The 21,477-nt window shown below is 43.1% G+C and overlaps 2 protein-coding genes across 15 annotated transcripts in view; both read left to right on the forward strand.

Moving 5' to 3' along the window:
* LOC126960839 (cytochrome b-c1 complex subunit 7) overlaps window positions 1-21,477 on the forward strand; it is a 1,171,628-nt gene that overhangs the window by 212,920 nt on the left and 937,231 nt on the right. Inside the window, exon 1 of one of the 14 annotated variants that reach the window (XM_050800570.1) lies at window positions 4,998-5,001. The exons of 10 other annotated variants lie outside the window; for them this stretch is intronic. The gene's annotated coding sequence lies outside the window, so the exon portion shown is untranslated. Of the gene's footprint in view, window positions 1-4,997; window positions 5,002-13,419; window positions 13,424-17,087; window positions 17,092-18,310; window positions 18,315-21,477 lie in introns of those variants that run through there. 3 more of the 14 variants (XM_050800605.1, XM_050800588.1, XM_050800586.1) reach the window with 3 other exon arrangements.
* The window catches only part of TSPYL5 (TSPY like 5), a 321,724-nt gene that overhangs the window by 84,553 nt on the left and 215,694 nt on the right, over window positions 1-21,477 (forward strand). The gene's annotated exons all lie outside the window — the stretch shown is intronic.

A 21,477-nucleotide genomic window follows, 5' to 3' on the forward strand; every position in this document is an offset into this window, starting at 1 on the left:
AGAAAAATCCAGTTTAAACCTCAAATCCACACTTTGTAGGTGGGTGACCTTGGGCATTGTCTTAGTTTGTTTAGTGTTGCCGTAATAGAACACTTGAGACTAGGTAGTTTATACAGAAAAGATTTATTTGGCTTATAATTTTGGTGGCTGGAAGGTTCAAGATTGGGCAGCTGCATCTGCTGAGGGCCTTAGGCTGCTTCAACTCATGGAGGAAAGTGGAAGGGGAGTGGGTCTGTGCAGAGATCACATGGAGAGAGACGAAGCAAGAGCGCTGACTGAAGAAGCCAGATTCTTTTTAGCAACCTGCTCCATTCCTGAGAGCGAGAACTCACTCAGCCCAGAAGAAGGGCCCTAATCTATTCATGAGAAATCAGCCCCCATGATCCAAACATCTCCACTAGCCCCCACCGCCCAGTACTGCCACACTGAGGATCAAACTTCAACATGAGTTTTGGAGGGGACAAACCAAAGCAGACATATTGTTTAATTTCTCTCAGTCTCAGATTATTCAGCCATCAAATGGAGATAATCACACTGACCTCACAGAGCTCTTAAGAAGAGTCAAGGACACAATGGATGTAAGTGTTCAGCACAGCACCTGGTAGCTAGAACTCAGTCAACAGTAGGAAGATAAGGAAATGAAAACTGACTTGGCTTTTGAAAGGTTTGAAATATCGAAGAGAGATTTTCCCAGTCTAACTGAGATCTCCAGATTTCTTCTCTTGCCTGGTGCCTGTACAGGTTGCTGTCTCTAAGTCAGTGGCTGGAGCAACTGCAGCATGGCTGGAACTCCATCGCTGTCAGTGAGGCCTCCGCTCAAGGACGGCAGCCTACTGCATGCCAGCATCTTGCTCTAGGATTGTCCCAGCTCTTTCTGTGGAAACCTGGAGCCTGATGATAAATCCCCCTTACTCGAGGTAACTTGGAGGCAGTTTTTTAGAGCTAAAACAGTTTAAATAAACCATTGATCTAGAATCTAGATCAGAAGCTGGAAAACTTTTTATATAAAGGGCCAGGTAGAAAATATTTTAGGCTTTGTGGCCCATATGGTCTCTGCTGCAACTATTCGATTCTCGTAGCATGAAGGCAGTCAAAGATAATACATAAATGAATAGATGTGGCTGAGTTCCCATAAAACTTTATTTATGGCACAGAAATGTGAATTTCGTATCATTTTCATGTGTTGTAAAATATTATTCTTCTTTTAATTTTTCTAAAAGGACATTTTAAAATGTAAAATATGGACCATACAAAAATAGGCAGTGGACTAGATTTAGCCCACAGGCCATATAGTTTGCTGACCCTGATCTAGAATGATGTTTTGTTAAAAATGAAATTTATTTTTCACAGCTCTAATGATTTACTGAGAATAGTGACAAAGTAGAGATATGTTGCCATTTTATTTCAGAGAAATTCTGACCTAAGCCTGAAGGAAACTGCTTTCTAACAAAATAAAATACATTTATTGAATCTTAGGAGATAAGGTTCACATCTTTTATATGTGGCTTAATCCCCACCTGGGGCATTACTACACAGGACAGTGAGAACTTTAGATTTTACCTTTTTGTTAACTAAGCATGGTCTCAGGCTTTGCCATATTTTATTTGTTTTTAATTGGGAAGTTTAACATTAGAAGACATGGGGCAAAATCATAACAAAGCAACAACAAATGACAAACACATTTTGCCCTAATCGATTATACTGAGTCCACACTATTAACTACCTCAAATTTGAAGTAGTTGAAAAGAAATACAGGAAAAATAGGAAATACTGAATGCCCATCATATAGCTAGAATTGTTACTGCCATTCTACAAATGAAGAACTAGTACTCATTTAAGTTTTTTTGTTTTTTCAAAGCTCACACAGCTAATAGATGCATAAGCTGGAATTCAAACATAGCACATATGGCTTTTTTTCAGCTTTTATTTTAGATTCACAAGGTACATGTGCTGGTTTGTTACATGGGTGTATTGCATGATGCTGAGGTTTGAAGTACAAATGATCTATCACCTTGGTACTGAGCATAGTACCCTGCAGTTAGTTTTTCTGCCTTTCCCTCCTTCCACCTCTTCCCCCTAGTAGTCTGCACTATCTACTGTTGCCAACTTTATGTCCACGAGTACCCAGCGTTGAGCTCCCACTTATAAGTGAGAATATGCAATATTTGGTTTTCTGTTCCTGTGTTAATTCGCTTAGGATAATGGCCTCCAGCTGCATCCATGTTTCTGCAAAGGACATGATTTCATTCTTTTTTATGGCTGCGAAAAATAAAATATTGTATCTATCACCCTACTTTAGCTTTCTGCCTGTTAAATGTGTGTGTTTATTTAGTGCCGACCATGCCTGCCCTGTGCTAAGTTCTCTGTGTACATTATCAGAACTTCAAGAAGAAATCAACTAATCCACAATCATAGTGAAATATTTCAACACTCCTCTCCATAATTGACCCATGAATTAGATACACTGTGTCTCTTTTAATGTGCAGGTAGATTTTATCATTCCTATTTTACACTTGAGGGAACTGAGGCTTAGAGTGGTGGTTAATTGGTTTAGAAGCCACATGCCAAGCAAATGGTAGAACTGAGATATAACCCGGGATGTCAGGATTTCAAAGCCCAGGAGCTTTGCATTGACCTTCATGGCTTCCCTGCACCCACCAACCTCACAGTCATTTAGAAACTTATGGGATAGGCAGAAAGGAAGACCTGGAGAGGTAGGGACAGAGTTGAACACTGACCTCTCTCTCTTCCAAATCCCAATCAAGGGTTTCTCCAGAGAGTTGGGTTCTGTTAGGGATAACATTGAGGAAGTTTGATCCAATTACCAGCAACAGGAATAGTTATTTGTATTAGGTTTTGTTTCTTAAATCACACTGAACAAGCATTACTATCAGCCAGGAATTAATGGCCACACACAGCGAGAGACACCCAGGAATGGAGCAATAATTACCGAGGTCATTGACCTCACTTTGGGGCAAAGCTGACTTAGGGGTCTTGTCACTGCTGGAAATGACAGGATGCGAGTCAATGGATGCCGAGCCACCCTGGGTATAGTTCAAGCCTGTCTGCACTAAAATGATGTCAATTAGATTGAGGGAATTCGGAGACCAGAAAGATAAATAATAACAGCTTTGAAAGGGCTGATTCAGGAAGGTCAGTTTCTGATTTGACAGAGTTGCAATGAGGAAAAGTGATGACTGAAGATGCCTTAGGAGAGCCATTTGCCTGCACTTGGCTTGGGAGAAGAAGGAGGTCATGTGATGAGTTTGAATTGTTCCAGAGGTCGTGAACCAATCTCTTTTAAAAAGAGAGAGAGAGAGAGAGAGAGAGAGAGAAAGAGAGGTTAAAAAATGAAAAACAAGCAAAATACCAAGAAAAACTTGAGGCTTACCATAAGCCAACCTTGGAATATCTTCTAGAAGGAAGCCTGTCTGTGTTTATTGTGGGAGAAGCTAAAGTAAGGTGTAAAAATGAGATAATAAGCAAACAGGAGCGAACAATCTCAGCTGACAACAAACAGCAAGGAAATGCTGGGCCCTATCTGCTTTCTCCCACTATTACCAAAGTGAGCAGATTTCAGGATATGAAGCCATAACAGTAGATAGGCAAGTTTGCTCCAAGGCTCATGCCCATGGGTGTGTGGGGAATACAGGCAGTGCCAGAGATGACAGGAGGATGTTCCAGCTCACATTTCTCCCAGAAGCAGACCCCGAGGCAAGAATTCAAGTGCAAATATGGTAGCCCCCTTATCTAGGGGGGGATACTTTCCCCGGTGGATGCCTGAAACCTGCAGAGAGTACAGAATCCTATACATATATATCATTTTTTTCTATACATACCTATATATGATAAAGGTTAATGTATAAATTAGGCACAGTAAGAGATTAACAATAATAACTAATAATAAAATAGAACAAGTATAAAAATATACTATAATAAAAGGTCATGTGAATATGGTCTTTCTCTCTCTTAAATATCTTATTGCACAGTATTCACCTTTCTTATGATGATGTGAGGTGATAAAATGCCTACGTGATGAGATGAAGTGAAGTGAGTGATGTAGGCATTGTGATGTAAATGTCAAATTCCAGAAACAGACAATGCATACGTTTTGAATAGGGCTCAGTTCTGAGTACTGTGACAAAATATCGCACCATCCCACCCAGGACATGAATCCTCCATGTGTCCAGCATCTCCACATTGTGGCACTGCCCACCTTGAGTCACCTAGTAGCCCTCTGATATGGTTAGGCTTTATGTGTCCCCACCCAAATCTCATCTTGAATTGTAACCTCCATAATCCCCCACGTGTCAAGGGAGAGACCAGGCAGAGGTAACTGGATCATGAGGGCAGTTTCCCCCATGCTGTTCTCCTCATAGTGAGTGAGTTCTCATGAGATCTGATGGTTTTCTAAGGGGGCTCTTACCCCTTCACTTGGTGCTTCTCCTCCTTGCTGCCTTATGAAGGTGTCTTGCTTCCCCTTTGCCTGCTGCCATGATTGTAAGTTTCCTGAGGCCTCCCCTGGCATGCTGAACTGTGAGTCAATTAAACCTCTTTCCTTTATAAATTACCCAGCCACAAGCAGTTCTTTATAGCAGTGTGAAAACAGACTAATACACCCTCTCAGTTATCAGACTGTCATGGTATTGCTTGTGTCCAAGTCCCCCTTATTTTACTTCAGAATGGCCCCAAAGCACAAGAATAGTGACGTGATAGTTTTGGACTGGGTTGACTGTGGGTAACTGAAACTCTGGTAAGCAAAACTGTGGATACAAGGGGACTACTGTAGTTTTCGGGAGGTGATTGCAAGAAGCACTGGTGAGGAGTGGGGCAGTAAGACTGAGATGGGAAGGCAGCCAAGTAAAGTCCCTCATCAGGCAAGTTGTCGCTGTGGACACTGAGGAACGCTGGGAGTCAGCGTAAAGCACAGGCCTTGGAGTCATCCTATCTGAGGGCAGAGGAAGCTGGGTGGGTCCCAGTGGGCACCGTGGGTAGAGGGGGCTCTAACAGAGCGAGGCTGTGGGCAAAGCGCAAAGGATCATGGGTGCTGATTGGCAGGTGAGAGTTGGGCTACATTTACAGTGATGGTAAATGCAGAGGGGATAGAGTTGGGCATTGCCAGCATCTGTGCAGGGCACCTCTCAGAAGAATCACCAGGGAAGTAAAGATTGAAGAGTAATGGTTTTATATCTGCACACACTGGGCTAAATAAGCAGGGGCTGTGGGAGAAAAGGAGAGACTAAAGCTGTAGACCAAGAGTAGAGCAGCTACAGAGAAGAAAGCAGGTTCGGTGAGGGGCCAATTATGTCAGAGTGAGGACCAGAGAGCGAGAGAGCTAAAGTTGAGAATTTTCCTGCCTACTGCCCCCGTTCCCCATGCAAAAGGAAAACTGGACTTGCCTGTCAGGCTCAATCATTTCAGTCCTCCATATTTTCATACTGCGCAGCCTGCTAGCACAGATGAAGATAGATGGTTTTCTCCTCCTTGAGAGTGGAGCTGGACATGGGAGAAAAAGTTTGCTATGTCAAACAAATTAAGCTGCTTTTCTTGGCACAGAAAGTTCCACAGATTAGGGAAAAAAGGATCTGTGAGTCCTCCTTTTAATTGGTCTATTAGTCAGACTGTTTTTCCCAAATGAATTCCTGGGCCAGTATAAACTTCTGCTGGGGCTGACTCTGCCATTCCTCCCCCTACCCATTCCCCCCAGAAGAATGAGCCCAGCCAATGCCTCTTCTGATTTAAGCTAAGTTTCTGGAAGGCAGCCAAGGAGTCAGTCTTTGGAAAGATTACGGGGTCCCCCCTTCAGCAAACAAGCCTCATTCATTTCTTGGGTCTGGAAGTGGGCTGTGTCAGGAGCTCATGGTATGACCTCTTTTCCTGTCAGTGAGGCTTTGATTTTTGCTGTTACTCAGGGCATAGTGTAAATGCCTGTGAACTCAGGGCATCAGCCCAGCCCAGGGAACCAAGTTGTAGGAGGTTGAGTAACGGCCTCGGAAGTTATCAGGCTTCCATGTTTGGTAATATAGGAATGATTACTCCTTATAGTAGTTCTTCAGGGAGGGGAGAGAGGAAGAGAGAAAGAGAGAGAGAGAGAGAGAGAGAGAGAGAGATTAATTTAGATTAATTTCAAGAATTGGAATTGGCTTCTGCAATTGGAGAAGGCCTGGTAAGTTCAAAGTCCGCAGGACAGGCTGGAAACCCAAGGAAGAATTGATGAAGCCACTCAAGTCTGAAGGCTAAGAACTCCCTCTTCCTCAAGAGAGGTCAGTCTTTTTCTCAAGGCCTTCAATTGCTTGGATGAGACTCACCATTTTATGGAGATAAACTGCTTTATTCAAAATCTACTGATTTAAACATTAACCTCAAATTAAAAATAATTACCTTCATAGCAACATCCAGATGTGTTTGGCCAAACATTTAGATGCCATGGTCCAGCTAAATTGATACCTAAAATTGACCATCACATTCCCCCCATTCTACTATTTTTTTGTTAAACAGATGAAAAAACTGAGGCTCAGAAAAATATAACAACCTGCTCAAAATCATGTAGCTAGTGTGTGATTTGACACACAAGCCATGCCTTAACCACCATGTTTGAGAGAGTTTGCAGATATAAATCCAGCTTTAGACTGAAATTGGCTGTGCAGAAATATCCCAATTCCCTGAACAGACTGGGAGCTCATTCCTCCTTTATGACACCCAGTCTGGCCAACAGGCTGAGGTGGCCTTGACCAACTTGAATTCTGCTTCTTCCTACTTCCTGCTCACTCTTAACCTACTGAGTCCTCTCTGTAGGCTGCCTTCTGTCATTTGTATTTCTCTGTTCCCTGGCTAAGTTTCCTTCAGCACATGCTTTCCACTGGTTTCTATTTTCTCCAGTTACTTCCAGCAATTCACAAAGCTTTGGGGCACCTACATTTAGTGAGAGAAAGCTCTTAGTCCCAGCAACGAGTCAAGCTAGGGCACATTTAGTTGGGGATAGTGAAGAGGTTTCTCTTCTTTACCCCATCGCTCTCAGAGAAGTGAGAAGAGAACTCAAATGTTACTGCTGGGAAGGCCGAGGGCTTGTCCTCAGCAGAGCATGAAGGCAGGGCCACCTCTTACACATCTTTGCACCCTGTGTCTGTCAGTGTCCAGTCAGGAAAACTGAAACATGCCAGAGATTTCAATCAGAGAGAAATCTATTTGGGGAATTGACTGAAAAATCTAGATGGCATAAGGAGAAGAGTAAGGGAAACCACAGATTAGTAACTGCACAGAGTTGATACTGCTCCTCAGGCCATGGAGACAAAGGCAAAATGATGCACCCAGGGAGTTCAGTTCACCACAGAAGCTGCTGCCATTAGAACCACATTGCTGCTGCTGTAGCACCAGAGTCTTCTTGCTGTGAGTCCTGCCTTGACCACCATGATGGACCCAACCACCACTGCTGCCAGCACTGCTTCTAGGAGCTGAAAAACATGGCTTATCCCTAGACTTGGGAGTGCATTTTTAGGGAAATGCCTGAAATTGATGCAGAGAGGGAGTGATGCTAAGGGTGCAGCTATGGCTGCAAAGCTCTGTGGATATTCACACATCAGTGAGTGTGTGTGAACTTTCACCACATAGTACCCAGACCTGGTTGGTCCTCATGTGGAGCTCCCATTGCCCACTGTCCTCCCTCACAGCACTTGACACTTAGCCATTTTTTCATTTGTTATTGGTAGTTATTTATTTCAGTCGTCTTTCCATCTAAACTGCTAGGACCATGAAATAAGACCCATGCCCTCCCCACCCCTTGTATTCACTTGCATCCCCTGAGCCTGGCACTCAGTGGCCACTCCATGCATTTACTTGACTGACTACCCAGCTGGATACCTCAGGAGATACCATTTTCTCTTCTCACAGAGAATCAAAGAACCTCATGGGAGTGCCCAGTTTTGAGAAGAAAGCTAGATTTGCTGGCTGTGTTTTCACTCAGCTATGGTTGTATCATTCAACTTTTAACAAACAGAAGTTGGCAGGAATAGGAAAGCAAAGTGCAGCAGAAATAAAATCCAGGAGGACACACACTCCCTTCGGGAAGTGTCTCTGAGTTGGGCGTGTTGGTAACTGAAGCAGGCGGACCTGGAATGCAGCAGCAGCCAGGAGCCTGCCCAGATGCTCTCGTCCTCCATTTGTCCCTGCAACCATTATTTACAGCTTGTTGCTATGATCCCACAAGCTCATCTTCACTCCCAAAGGAGAGAGAAGTAAACTAGATTGATAGGGTACTTTCATCTGTATGATGTTTTGTCTGTGAGCCCTGTGGGAGCCAGCATGCTGAGTGAGACTAGCTACTGTCTTCCCAGAGAGGGAGCCCCATGGTCTGCAGTGTGGACTCTCCCCGAGAAGCTTCTCTTTCTCTCCTGGCTGAAAGTGGATACATCAGTTTCTATCCCAGAGGTGTTAGGCTGTAATACTGAGAGTTTATGAATGTCACTGTCAAAGCCAACCAATGACCACAGCTTGGACTGTGGTCATTAGACTACCTCATTTCCAGATGCATTTTAACCTTGTCCTTGGCAACTGCATTTAGCAGGCCTTGCACTTGTCCAACGGGCTGTTACCCATTCACCATTTGACCACTACACTATAACCGTGAGATGTCTGTAAGGCATATGCTTTTTTAAAACCAAGATATACTTTAGTAGGAAGGATATAAAACGCATTTTATCTTGCAAGCCCACTTTGATCATTTATTGGTGGCTGCCTGGGGCCCTGTGTTGAGAAGGATTCTGAAGTACAGAAATCACTTACTTATGGGCACCAGAGGTCTTTTAAAACTTTTATAAGAAATACACTAACAACAAAAAGGCCTAATAGGATGCATTTTAAGAGTCCCCTGGGAGGAATTCTGCTGCTTCTCTGGAATTCAGAAGTAGCTATGCTTATTCCTGTCTTCCTTTCTTTTTTTTTTTTTTTGTTAATAGCAAAATTTCCCTTCCCAACACACTTGCCTATTACCATACATGATATATTTTATGGTATCATCAAATGTTAGAGCTGAATGATGCTTTAGAGAGCATTCAGTCTAAGCGTCTCGTTTTGCAGAAGACAAGGCTGGGGGTATACTGATTTTCCAAAGGGCAAATGGCTAGTTAGTATAGGTTCTCTTTCATTTGTCTTCTTTTGGACCCCTTGCTACAAGGCAGAAAGTTTGTCATACCTTAGCTCTGCTAGTAAAGAACATGAAGTTGTGTAGGACTAACTAGAAGCGTATCTTGAGCCACGAGGATACCACCTTTAAACCACACAGCCTGGCTCTCTCATTTGCTAGTTGAGTAACCATCATAAATTGCTTAACATTGTTAAGCCTCAGTTTCCTGACCAGCAAACTGGGGGTGAGGATTAAATGAGATAATGAATGTAAAATGTGTAGCACTGGGTCTGGCTTAACAAATGTTGGCTATTGTTATCATCTGTAGAATGATCCAGCTGGACTCAATGAGTCGCTCTTGTTCTGAGAGCCGATGCTTCGGGACATCCGTTGATAATGCATGGGATTGTTTCTGAACTGCCTGTGATGAGCTCCACATTTTCATCAGGACTGTTCTATCAAATGAGATAATACATGGAGAGTGAGTTCTTGGCTAACAATAAAGTATTAGTCATTGTTTATTTCAGATAACATATTTATCATCATTATTGTTACTACTACTATTCATAACTATATCTATCATAAGGTATATCTATCAATATGGCAATATTTATAATTCCAATGGCAAGTTTCAAATCCATGAAGGACTCTGGAATTTTTAATTCACTAAGGACAAGGTGCCAGCCTTTGTATTCTGACTTGTATCTTTAAACAGACTCTTCTCAACAAGGTGATATTTTCAGGGTGAACTTTATATCTTGCTATAGTTTTAATTAGTATCATATTTATATTTGTTTTTTACTGGTATATAATTTCTAGGCTTTCATCCATAGTCATTTCCTAAAGGGTACAGTTTTAAAACACCCAATAAATAAATTATAAATGTGTGTGTGTGTGTGTGTGTCTAGGCTGAAGTCAGCACTGGCTTCTCAACAGTGAGCATTAGGTATTGGTGAAGGGGAAATGGTGTCTTGTACCTTGGGATGTTGTCTGGGCACAAGTTCTAAAATATGTCATTTATCTGCTGAACTCTACCAGGATGGATTTCCATCACACTCTTGTGTTTCAGTCCACACCATCTGTACCAGGAAATGGGCTGCAAAGATGTCACTGACATGAACTCAACTAATCACTCATCATAAAGTATCTGGAAGCTCCAGCAAGCACCCATGGCCCGAGTATCATCCTGTTGGAGACTTGCTCCATTTACAAAATCCAACAGTGGGACGCAGAAACATTCCTGCAAGGTCCAGGGAATCTCAAGTGTTCTTTATGGCTTGAGTCTATAAATTCATTAGGGAAAACTCACTGGATCTTAGGTCTATTCTTTTTCTCTTGAGAAGGAGACATAAAGGCAAAATGAAAAAGCAAAGGCTATGTGATTAGAGGGCCTGGGTGAGAATCCAGGTCAGACCCTGCTGCATACGAGTCATCTGACCCCAGGACTGGAGCCTTTATCTCCTCGAGTGTCCATTTTCTCATCAATGAACTGGACGAGGATTACATGTCCACTGCTGATTTATGGGTCCTTGAAAGGATCAAATGAGGTAATAAATACAAAACGATTTGCAAATTCTTAAGTCATTTCAAAAATAAGTTTCTTACAATAATCATAACAATCATAGCCATGCCTTGAAAGCCCTGCCCTACATTAAAGACCCCCAAAAGCAGGAGGTTGGAAAAGGAGAGATACAGGAAACACGAAAAGGCATCAAGTCTGCTCTGAAAAAGCTGTCACCCAGCCTGAGTGTGTGATCCTGACAGGGAAGCACCGTGAAGCCTGGCAGGTCTCAGTGAGCGATGGAGACCCCAGTCAGTACAGCTTCAGCAGAAAGGAATTTATTGCCTCTCATCCCCAAGGAAATCACAGCTGGCTCCAGAAGTTTAGTGTCATTGGGTCCATCTTTCTCACTCAATCTCTTGGCTCCATTTTTCTCTCTGTTGACTTTATTCTCAGGCAAAAATCACCCCGCTGTTTTTTTAATCCATGCCAGCAATAAAAGAATGGCTCTCATTCCCAACAAGAGCCCTCGAACTGGGTCTTCTTCTGTCATACTGATTGTGTGGTCAAGTGAATGTAATATGTGAATTCACTCATTTATTCAGTACATAATTATTGAGCATCTACCATGCTCAATACTTTTCTAGGAGCTTAAGATATAGCAGTGAACAAAACAGATAAACAAGTAAGTACATAAATAAATAAATGTTAGACACTGATTCAAAGTCAGAAGTTTTGGGTGGAGGCCAGGACCCTGCTTCTTTAGCAAGCTCTCTGTGAGTCATGCCTGCAATTAATCTATGGTCCATGCTGTGGAGAAGCACAGTGTAAAGAACCCGCTCCAAAGAGCCAGGGAGCAGTGTCCAGCTGCAAGTCCCCCTTTCTTCTGTCATGGAAGTTTGCAGAAGTGAACACAGTGGGTAGACACCCCAGTGATAGCTTCAGGGTGGATGGGAAGGCAGTCTGCTTGGATGAAGGGCAGGAGCAGGCACCTTAATTGTTCAAGACATTTCCCACCCTAGAGCACCCCATTGCCTCCCAAGCTGAAACATATATTTCCTACAAATATCAAAATGAGGATTTGTTTCTTTTCTCTCTTTCCAACTTAAATATTTGTAAAGACTAAGTCTATGTGGGAACTAATTGTTTTGTGCTCTAAATGCAGGTCTGAATCTTTAGGGCTCAATGTTAGTTTATGATGATTGGTTATTATTCCACTAGCTGTCCCCCTCTTTCCTGCTACCCTTTCCTTCCAAATGGCCTATTGTATTTCATTTCTCTTCTGAACCCCAAAAAGCAAAGCCTTGTGGAAAGTGTTTCCGTGTATGGAGGACTAGAGGCTTGTTTCTTGGAGGAAGGGAGAGAGATATGCTTTGAAATCTGGTTTTACAAGCCTCTCACTTTTACCAGAGTTACCTATTATGAAACCAAAGCTGGAACTGAGCAGCACAGATAGGCTGCGAGAGCCTTTCATGTGCAAATGTCCTGAGGCTATTTCTGTCAGCTTCCTTTCCTCCTGCTTCTGTTTGTTTCCCCAGGAAATCTTTGCTGTGTGACCTCCTTTTCCTCTGAACTTTCTATCTTGCATTTCCGCCTTTGGTCACTAACTTTCCCTTCTCTGATGGTCAGAAACTGGGGCCTTGTTGTTCTTTGTACCTAGAGGTGCTCTAGGGACATCTACCCAGCAAATGGCAATTGCTACAATTGGGTGTGGGGGCTGGGAGGAAAAGATAATTGTAATGGAAGGCACAAGAGGAAGGTAGGGAAGGAAACATGCAAGTAAGCAAACACTTCCTACTTAAAAGAGGCAACTGGTGTGATACCTTCAGGAGAACAGGGCAGGGCAGGGTTAGAACCACTGCTTTAGAATGTTGCTTCTGAATCACTCACAGATCACTCACTTAATTGGAAACGTAGATTCAAAGTGGAGACTTAGAACTATGAGGAGGCAGATAGAAATGCCTCAGAGATCATACTGTCTGGGCTCATGGTACAAAAGAGGCAAAGTGAGGCCAGCAAGGTGGGTGACTTGACCAAGGTCAGCCAGGACCTTTCAATGACAAAGCATAACAAGTCACAGGCAGAAACCAGGGTGGCCAAGGGAGCTAAGTTGCATCCAAGATCACAGTTCTTAGCCTAAGTCATATCATAAAGAAACAGTTGATATCCTCTGGTCATTTATGGAGAAAGAATGTTATAAACTGAATTTTGACTTTTCTCACAAATTCTTCCTTGTGTGGCAAGACCAATGAGTATGCTGGTATTGTGTGGGTAGTTCCACTTGTAGAGGAGAATATTTGAAAATAATATGGCAGCTCCTGACTGGTGATTTCTGGTTCTCTCGGGTCTTGCATTTTTTCTTTTTAAAATAGCATCCTAAATAGAATTTGAATCCTAACTTTATAAATATAAAATAAAATAAAATAAAAAGAGGAAGTATTAATTCAAATCATATCATTTCCTGCTTTCAACCCTCCAATCCAAAGTGCTTAGCAAGGCTTATAAAGGCCTGCCTGGTCTGCCCTGCCCACTTCTGACTTCCTCTCACTATTACTGGCTTTATTCTTTCTAAGACGAAGTTATGCATTTAAATTCATCAAATCTGGGGAAGTGGGTTATCTGTTTCTGTATGTAAGAAATTATCTCTCTTTTTTGTTAAACAGTCAGATGAATTGTCAGTATTAATGCCTGGACTATGAGATTTGAATCCAAATGAAGAGTCTGGGGAAGGCAGGGAAAGAAATACAGTGAGGCATTCATTTAAAAAATATTCATTTGACCTTATGTACTAAGGTGAATGGGGGTAGAAGTTCCTGAAGCCAAGTTCAGATGTGACTTCCTTTCCTAAAGCGGCCCAATTAAGATCATATGTCAGGTTGGCTCCCTCATTTGCATGTGAAAAGGCACAGTTACGGATGTAGCGAATTGTTTGCATGGCAAATTATAAGGAAATGTTTCTTCCTTCTGCCATCAAGACACTGTTTCAGCCATTTCCATATTAATTTTGTAGGCTGGAAAGCTCTTGTTGCCATTATATCTGGGCAAAACTGGATTGAGTGAAGATAGGCTGGCAATAAAATAGGATGAGGCAGAAAATCTTACAGAGTATCTCACCAGTTGAAAGAGCAGGGAAAGGACAAGTTTGAAATTATCTGTACAAAGAATCCAGCTCCTTGCCGAATCTCCACTTTCTCCACGTCTTGCAGGTGATGTGTGGTTCCTAAAGGACTTCTGTCACTGTGCCTGCCCGAGGTGCAGTTAGAAAACCAGCTCTCTTGCTTTGTGCTTCATTTAGCCCAGCCAGGTTGGCAAAAGTTCGTAAAAGCGACCACATTTTGTTCTCTCTCCCTTCAGATTTCAGTTTTGGCATAATTTTTGGTTGGCAAATTGCATTCTACAATGAAAACGTTTTCTTACATTTAACCCTAAGTTGGCCTAAGATGGGCATCACCAGTCCTGATGCAGAAGGAAATAGGATATTAGGTCCCAGATTGCAAGCAAACTCAGTCCCACATCAGAGCCCAAGGAATGAAGCATCATACCTCAAAAGGCACCCTAGACTTGAGCCCTCTGGCCTAGCAGAGCAGATGCTCATGATTCTTGGAAACTTCTGTGTTGAAAAAGAAAATTCCAATTCTTGGAAGCAACCCTCCCCCTGCTTTCTCACAACAAATCCCTGACATAAACACAAAAGACATAAACATCTACTTAGCTATAGAAGAGTGGAGTTGTTATATAAGAGTAGCTGTATGAGTTAAAAAATACAAGATCAGCTAATAAATTTGAAGGACAAAATTGAAGTCAGATGAACTAGAAAGATGCAGATTACATTTTTTTCTGAAATGTAGCATAGGGTAAAAAACAAAATAAGACAAGGGTTTTGTACTGAAATATGCTAAGGACTTGCTGAACCCAAGCTCTGCATAAAAGCAGTTCAAGATGCTTATGTATGTGAATGTGTACATCGCTCTTTTTTTCTTTCTCTAAACCTGCTGCTGGAATCCATCGTCCTGTCCTTTTTCATAACCTTCTCAGCAGGACAGATAATCTCTCCCAACTGAGGCTCTATTTGCCTTGCCAAATCCCATTCTGAAAATTCAGCTTTCCAAACAGCAGCTTTACGGGGACACAAACAAGGCTGAAAACTAGAGAGCAACCTAAAAGAACAGTTTGAGTTAGGAAGTTAAAGAGAATCTGAGAAGCCCTGTGGAGTGAGTTCATATTTCCTGAGGATCCTGCTGGTTTGTGCCAGTTGAGGTGACCGGTCTCTCCAGATGGGACGTGTGACTTTGCACACTGGGCTGTAATTGCCCATGACAACTGCAGCCTAGTTACTGCACCAAGAAAAAGAGATATACCAACAATAGCAGCACCCAGAAACTCACACTGCTCGAAGCAGATGTCCTATTAAAACTGTAATTGTCTCCATTAGAGAAATTCCACCTCACGTTCTCATTCTTTGTTTCATATACCTTTTTTCAATGGCCTTTCTCTACCATTTCCCCCAAATATCCTGGTGTCTCTTTTTGTGGAAGAGAAGCAAAGTTTCTTTAACCTTGACTGACTTAACCTAACCTTGACTCATCTTACTGTTTGGATGCATAAGAAGTATTTTTCTTATGCATTTCTCATCACAAAGACCCTTGTCTTGGGCATTACATTTTGCATTCATTTACCCATATACCCTTCTGTCTATCCATCCATCCATCCATCCATCCACTCTCCCACCCATCCATCCATCCATTCATCCATCTTCCAATATTCATATATTTTCTGAACCCAGTAAGAGCATTGATTATTTTTGCCTGCCTGGAGCTGTTTCCTCTTCCTTTGGGGCAATGCTCTCTTTTATGTTTAATCCATGTGGTTCAAGTGGGATCACAGCACCCAACACCAAGAATGGACACATCACCCACACCAGGCCACTGCTCTACTCCAGTGACTGGAGTGATTAGGGAAACCAAAGCCACTCCAACTCCTTGGTTTGTGGTTAGAATTCTTGAGGAAAAGAATGTCTCTCATACAGCTGGGATTGCCAAACTTTGGGAATGTCAGCCTTAACTTGCCAACAGCCATGAGAGAAAAGTGAGACCAACAGAGAAGAAACAGAACTGAGAGATGGCAAGAGGGCAGTCAAATCCTAACTTCCTAATCGAGCTCCTGGATCCAACTGCTTCAGTTCTAGTTCTGGAAATTTTCAAGCTTGTGGAGTAAGTATTCCTTTTCAATTAAGTCATTTTGAGTTGAGTTTCTGCCACTCATAGTTAAAAGAGTTATGTCTACTCTATGCCAGGTAGCTGAGACAAACCAATGAGAGAGCCCAAACAACCTAGCAGAGTGGTTAAGAGTGTGAACTCTATTGCCAGCCTTTGAATTCTGGCTCCACTATTGACAAAGCACACAAGCTCAAAGTTCCTTTGTGCCTCCATTTACCCATCTATAAAATGGCGAAGATACAAATAATACCTACTTCATAGGTTTTTGTGAGGATAAGCTAATTCATCTATAGTGGTTAGCATGGTGCCTGGTCTGTAGTGAGCACTCACTAAATGTGACTTGTAGGCAAATAGTGGTCAGCAGTGCCCAGAAGCAATGAACAAGACCACACCTATAATAATACTCTCACAAATCTGCTTTTTTATCTTTCTCCTCCTCTCTATCCCACTGTAGTAGGTTGTATAGATTCCTAATTTATAACCATAGTCACTGTAAGCATTGGTATTGTTTGCCTCCATGGCATAGCTCAGGAAAAGCACACTAATATACCACCTCTCTTTACCCACCTAATGATGTGTGGGTAAAGCAAATGATGAAGGCTGGACATGTCTGGTGAGAAGTTAGCTCCAAGTACATGAAATGATAAGTCTGAAATGATAGTCTACAAATACACCATCAAACAAGCTACCCCAGAAAGGCTCATCAAAAGGCAAATTAAAATTTGCAAATAACAAGGTTATTAAGTCAATTTAAAACACTTAAGTAAGACGCAAGAGGCGAGAGACGGCGTAAGTTAATGCAGTTAGGATCAGACACAAGTAGAGTGGAAGGACCCCACTGTACAGAAAAGGGTTAACTCAGTGGGTCTGGGGTGTTCAAACCTGTACATCCCAAAGAAAGGACTGGCCCTTGGACTAGTTCAGGGAGATAATTCCTGAGCCTTTGGAATATCCTTACTGATAATGAGAGGTGACAACATGCTAGCAGCCCTCCCTCTCAGTTCCTCCTCGGCTTTAGCATCCACTCTGGCAGCGCTTGAGGAGCCCTTCAGCCCGCCACGGCACTGTGGGAGCTCCTCTCTGGGCTGGCCGAGGCCGGAGTCAGCTCCCTCTGCTTGCGGGGAGGTGTGGAGGGAGAAGCACAGGCGGGAACCAGGGCTGTGCGTGGCGCTCACGGGCCAGGGAGAGTTCGGGTCTGGGCGTGGGCTCGGTAGGCCTTGCACTCTGAGCAGCCGGCCGGGGCGCAGGCCGGGGGGGTAGGGAGGGACTTAGCACCCAGGCCAGCAGCTGCAGAGGGTGCACTGGCAGCAGTGCTGCCCGCTGGTGCTGCCCTCGAATTCTCACACCGCCTCAGCTGCCTCCCCGCCGGGCAGGGCCAGGGACCTGCAGCCAGCCATGCCCAAGCTTTCCCCCACACCGGCCCTGCTCTGGGCTCCTGCGGGGCCTCAACGAGCACCGTCCCCTCTGCCACCGGCGACCGGTCCCATTTACCACCCAAGGGCTGAGGAGTGCGGGTGTGCGGGTGCATGGCACCAGACAGGTGGGCAGCTCCGCCTGCCTCCCTGGTGCGGGATCCAGAAGGTGAAGCCAGCTGGGCTTCTGGATCTGGTGGAGACTTGGAGAACTTTTCTGTCTAGCACTCCGTGTCTAGCTAAGGGATTGTAAACGCACCAATCAGCACTCTCTGTCTAGCTCAGTTTGTAAATACACCAATCAGTATTTTGTATCTAGCTAACCTAGTGGGGACTTGGAGAACTTTTCTGTCTAGCACTCTGTGTCTAGCTAAAGGATCCTAAATACCAGTCAGCACTCTGTCAAAATAGACCAATCAGCTCTCTGTAAAACGGACCAATCCGCAGGATGTGAGTGGGGCCAGATAAGGGAATAAAAGCAGGCTGCTGGAGCCAGCCAGGGACAACTCGCTGGGGTCCACTTCCACGTTGTGGAAGCTTTGTTCTTTCGCTCTTTACAATCAGTCTTGCTGCTGCTCGGTCTCTGGGTCCACGCTGCCTTCATGAGCTGTAACACTCATCTCGAAGGTCTGCAGCTTCACTCTTGAATCAGCCAGCGACACCACGAACCCACCAGAAGGAATGACTAACTCTGGACAGGAGGAACGAACAACTCCAGAGGCGCCGCCTTCAGAGCTGTAACACTCACCTAGAAGGTCTGCAGCTTCACTCCTGAAGCCAGCGAGACCACGAACCCACCAGAAGGAAGAAACTCCCAACACATGTGAACATTTGAAGGAACAGACTCCGGACACACCATCTTTAAGAACTGTAACACTCACCACGAGGGTCCACGGCTTCATTCTTGAAGACAGTGAGACCGAGAACCCACCAATTCTGGACACAGTAAGAGTGCTATTGTTTGCCCAGAGCCCTGGGCCATACCAGATAGTTTATGCTAAAAATGTGATTTAGGTGGTAGACTTGGGCCATATGCTATCAGTTTGACCTCTAGGGGGCGGCAGGGGGCTAGGGTTTGAGCGGCTAAGATAAGTTACATGGGCACTCCATGCCTATGTGGTTAAACTACAGTAAGAACCCAGGACACCAACTTTAAAGCACGGTTAAACTTCCCGGTTGGCAGTACTTTGCATGTAGTATCACACATCATTTCTGGGAGAATTAAGTGTTGTTCATACAACCCCATTAGGAGAAGACAGCTAGGAGCTTGGACCTCGTCTCTCCTGGACTCCACCCTTTGCATATTTTTCCTTTGCCAAGTTTCATCCATAGCCTTTGCTATAATAAACTGTAACCATGAGTATAACTGCTTTTCTGATTTTTGTGAGTCCTTCCAGAAAATCATTGAACATGAGGGTGGTCTTGGGAATCCCTGATATAGATAGGGCCCACAGACGGATTATGCTGGATTGATGTCACATACCTGTTCTACTAGAGATATAAGGACAAGTATGCCTGATGACAGCTATGGCTTGCCAATTAGCCAGATGAGCAGCTATAAGTTCTATTTGTTTTTAGGGGCAGAGGACACATGGGACCAGAAAGATATAGCCAATAGGTTGCCAAATTAGGAGATCATGTATCTAAAATGCTCGTGTCTATTTGGTACTTCTTAGTGTTTAGCCTTATGTCTAAATGTCTATGTAGTACATTACAAATATTTAATACTCAGCTGCATCATAAATATTAGCTATTTCTCAGTCCTTTCATCCTACTCTATCTGGGTATAACACACACGTTCTGCTTGCTGTTTATCTTAAGCTTAACACATCCCATAAATTCTGCTTATGAGAATCATACTTTTTGCTAAGTGGCTACTTATTTATACTTTCACATCTTAAGATTGTTTGCCTATATTTTGTGAACTACGAGCTGATTTATTGAATAGACTGAATGTTCTCAAAAAAGCATGAACATTACAGGCCTGAGAGGTGAGTTAGGGGAGAAGAGTCATGACTATATTACTGCTATGGTTTGAATGGTTGTGTCCCCTCCAAAATTCGTATGTTGAAACTTCATCAATGTGACAGTGTTAAGAGGGGGTCTTTAGGAGGTGATTAAGTCATGAGGGTGGAGATCTAATGAATGAGATTAGGGTCCTTGTAAAAGAGGCTTCATACAGTGTTCAGCCCTCTTGCCCTTCCATCTGCTATGTGAAGACACAGCAACAAGGCACTGCCTTGAAAGCAGAGGGCAGCCCTCACTAGACGCCAATGCCAGGAAGCTTGGTTTTGGATTCCCTAGCCTCCAGAACTGCAAGAAATAAAGTTGTGTTCTTGATCAGTTACCCGGTCTGTGGCATTCTGTGATAGCAGCACAGATAGACTAAGATAATCATTAAGTGCTTTAGTACTGCAAGATCTTCAGTTCTGGAAGGTCGTGGTGGTGAGGCCCAGCATACACAAGTCCTGATTCCTGATGTCCTGGTAGCTGCCTTCCAAATTTTTTAGGTCCTATTCATTGTTTTTCCTACGTAATGATAAAAGCAGCAATTAGTTATATAGAGTTACTATATTCCAGGCATCGTTCTAAACACTTTCCATAAATAATGGTTTTGCAGGAACCAAACGGGGCAGGGGCATGTTTAATCTTATTTTTACAGAGAACATAAGATGGAGCTGGGTGCAGTAACTTGCCCAAGATCAACAGCAGAAGTGTTGGTATACCAGGAACCAAACTCAGGCAAGCTGGCTCCAGAAACCAGACTGTTAGCCACCGCATTCTGCTGACTTACAGAACAGTGTCAGCTCCTCATTTGCATTCTGCCTTGGCTGAACTCAAGTGGAAATGTCTTATAGACATTGCCATATGTACAATATTTAAAAGCTAAAAATGCTTCAGCTGAATGCTGATAAGAAACTAAAGAGTGAAGAATAGAAATACATTAATTTTTATTAACCTGTGACAAGATCATCATTCAGTAAGAATGTTATATAATTACCTTAATTGTCACATGGACATGAAGAGCAGAAGTTCAAAATGGTAGAATTTCATCCAGTGCCAGCACAGCGAAGTAGATATTCTTAAAATATAATTCAATTTGAAGATATAAGAAAAATTTACTTATTGAAAATTTTCACAGATATGGAGAACATGTAAAAATGAAACATCAACATAAACAGCCACTTCAGATTTACCTGATATTTGTCACACGGTTTATCTGCATACTTATTCACTCAAAAGTTGGGAAGACAAACAACAACACACAACAGGGCTCCTGGCCCCAACATGTAGAGGGTGGGTGAGGTCAGGGGGTGTCACACTCAGTAACCCACAGGGAGAGACATTTTAACGTTTCTTCCCTTAAGCTAAATACTTGTTACAATGGTTCTAATCTCCATTACCGGTTACTATTTAGGTTATTCTGTTGAGGCAGGGCAGAAGACGGAAAAATGACAAAAGTTAAAGAACTGGAAGACAGAGGCTGGCTCTGCCCTCATTGTGTGGCCTTTTGTGAGTCTGGGAGCCTCAGTGTCACCATCTGCAGAGCTGATGATCATACCCTTGTCCTGTGGAGTAATAAGCATTGTGGGAATCGTGGAGCAAAGCAAAGTGCTCTGCACAGTGTCAAGCATATAGTAGGTGCTCAGTTAGTAACTGTGAAATCTGATGCTTATATACATTTTGCCAAAATATCTCTCGGAGAAAAGTTCCTAAATTTTGCACATCCTGGATTTCTATTTGCCCTCAGAATGTTGGTGGAGGGTTGTGAATGGGTTGGAAATTGTGTTGCTGGCTCTAAACAAACTTTTCTTAACAAAATACAAACTTTGTTTTCAAGGGCTTCTAAAGTAAATCTCATGCAGTTTCTTGGAAATCAAGAGTAGCTTTCATGAGCATGTTTTAAGGCACAGCTGATTGCAGAATCATCTGGAATAGATGACATGGGGTATAAGATCCTGTAGAATGTTGTCTATACCTATTTGCCAATCCAGATAGACCAAGGAGCCAGTAGTGGACAAAGTCTGGGGTTTCATTAAGGTCTTAATTTTATAGAATAAGAGGTCTTGCTGAATCTCTCAAGCTCATCTTGCCTCTTCCCCCCTTCCCCTGCTACTTGTTAGTGAATCCCCAGAGGCAATAATCTCTGAAGCTAATGAACCCAAACACAACAGGACTCCTGGTCCCCACATAAACCCAAACACTGCAAATGGTATTAGACACTCCCAT

Source organism: Macaca thibetana, chromosome 8 (assembly GCF_024542745.1).
Source record: "Macaca thibetana thibetana isolate TM-01 chromosome 8, ASM2454274v1, whole genome shotgun sequence".
Classification (NCBI taxonomy): domain Eukaryota; kingdom Metazoa; phylum Chordata; class Mammalia; order Primates; family Cercopithecidae; genus Macaca; species Macaca thibetana.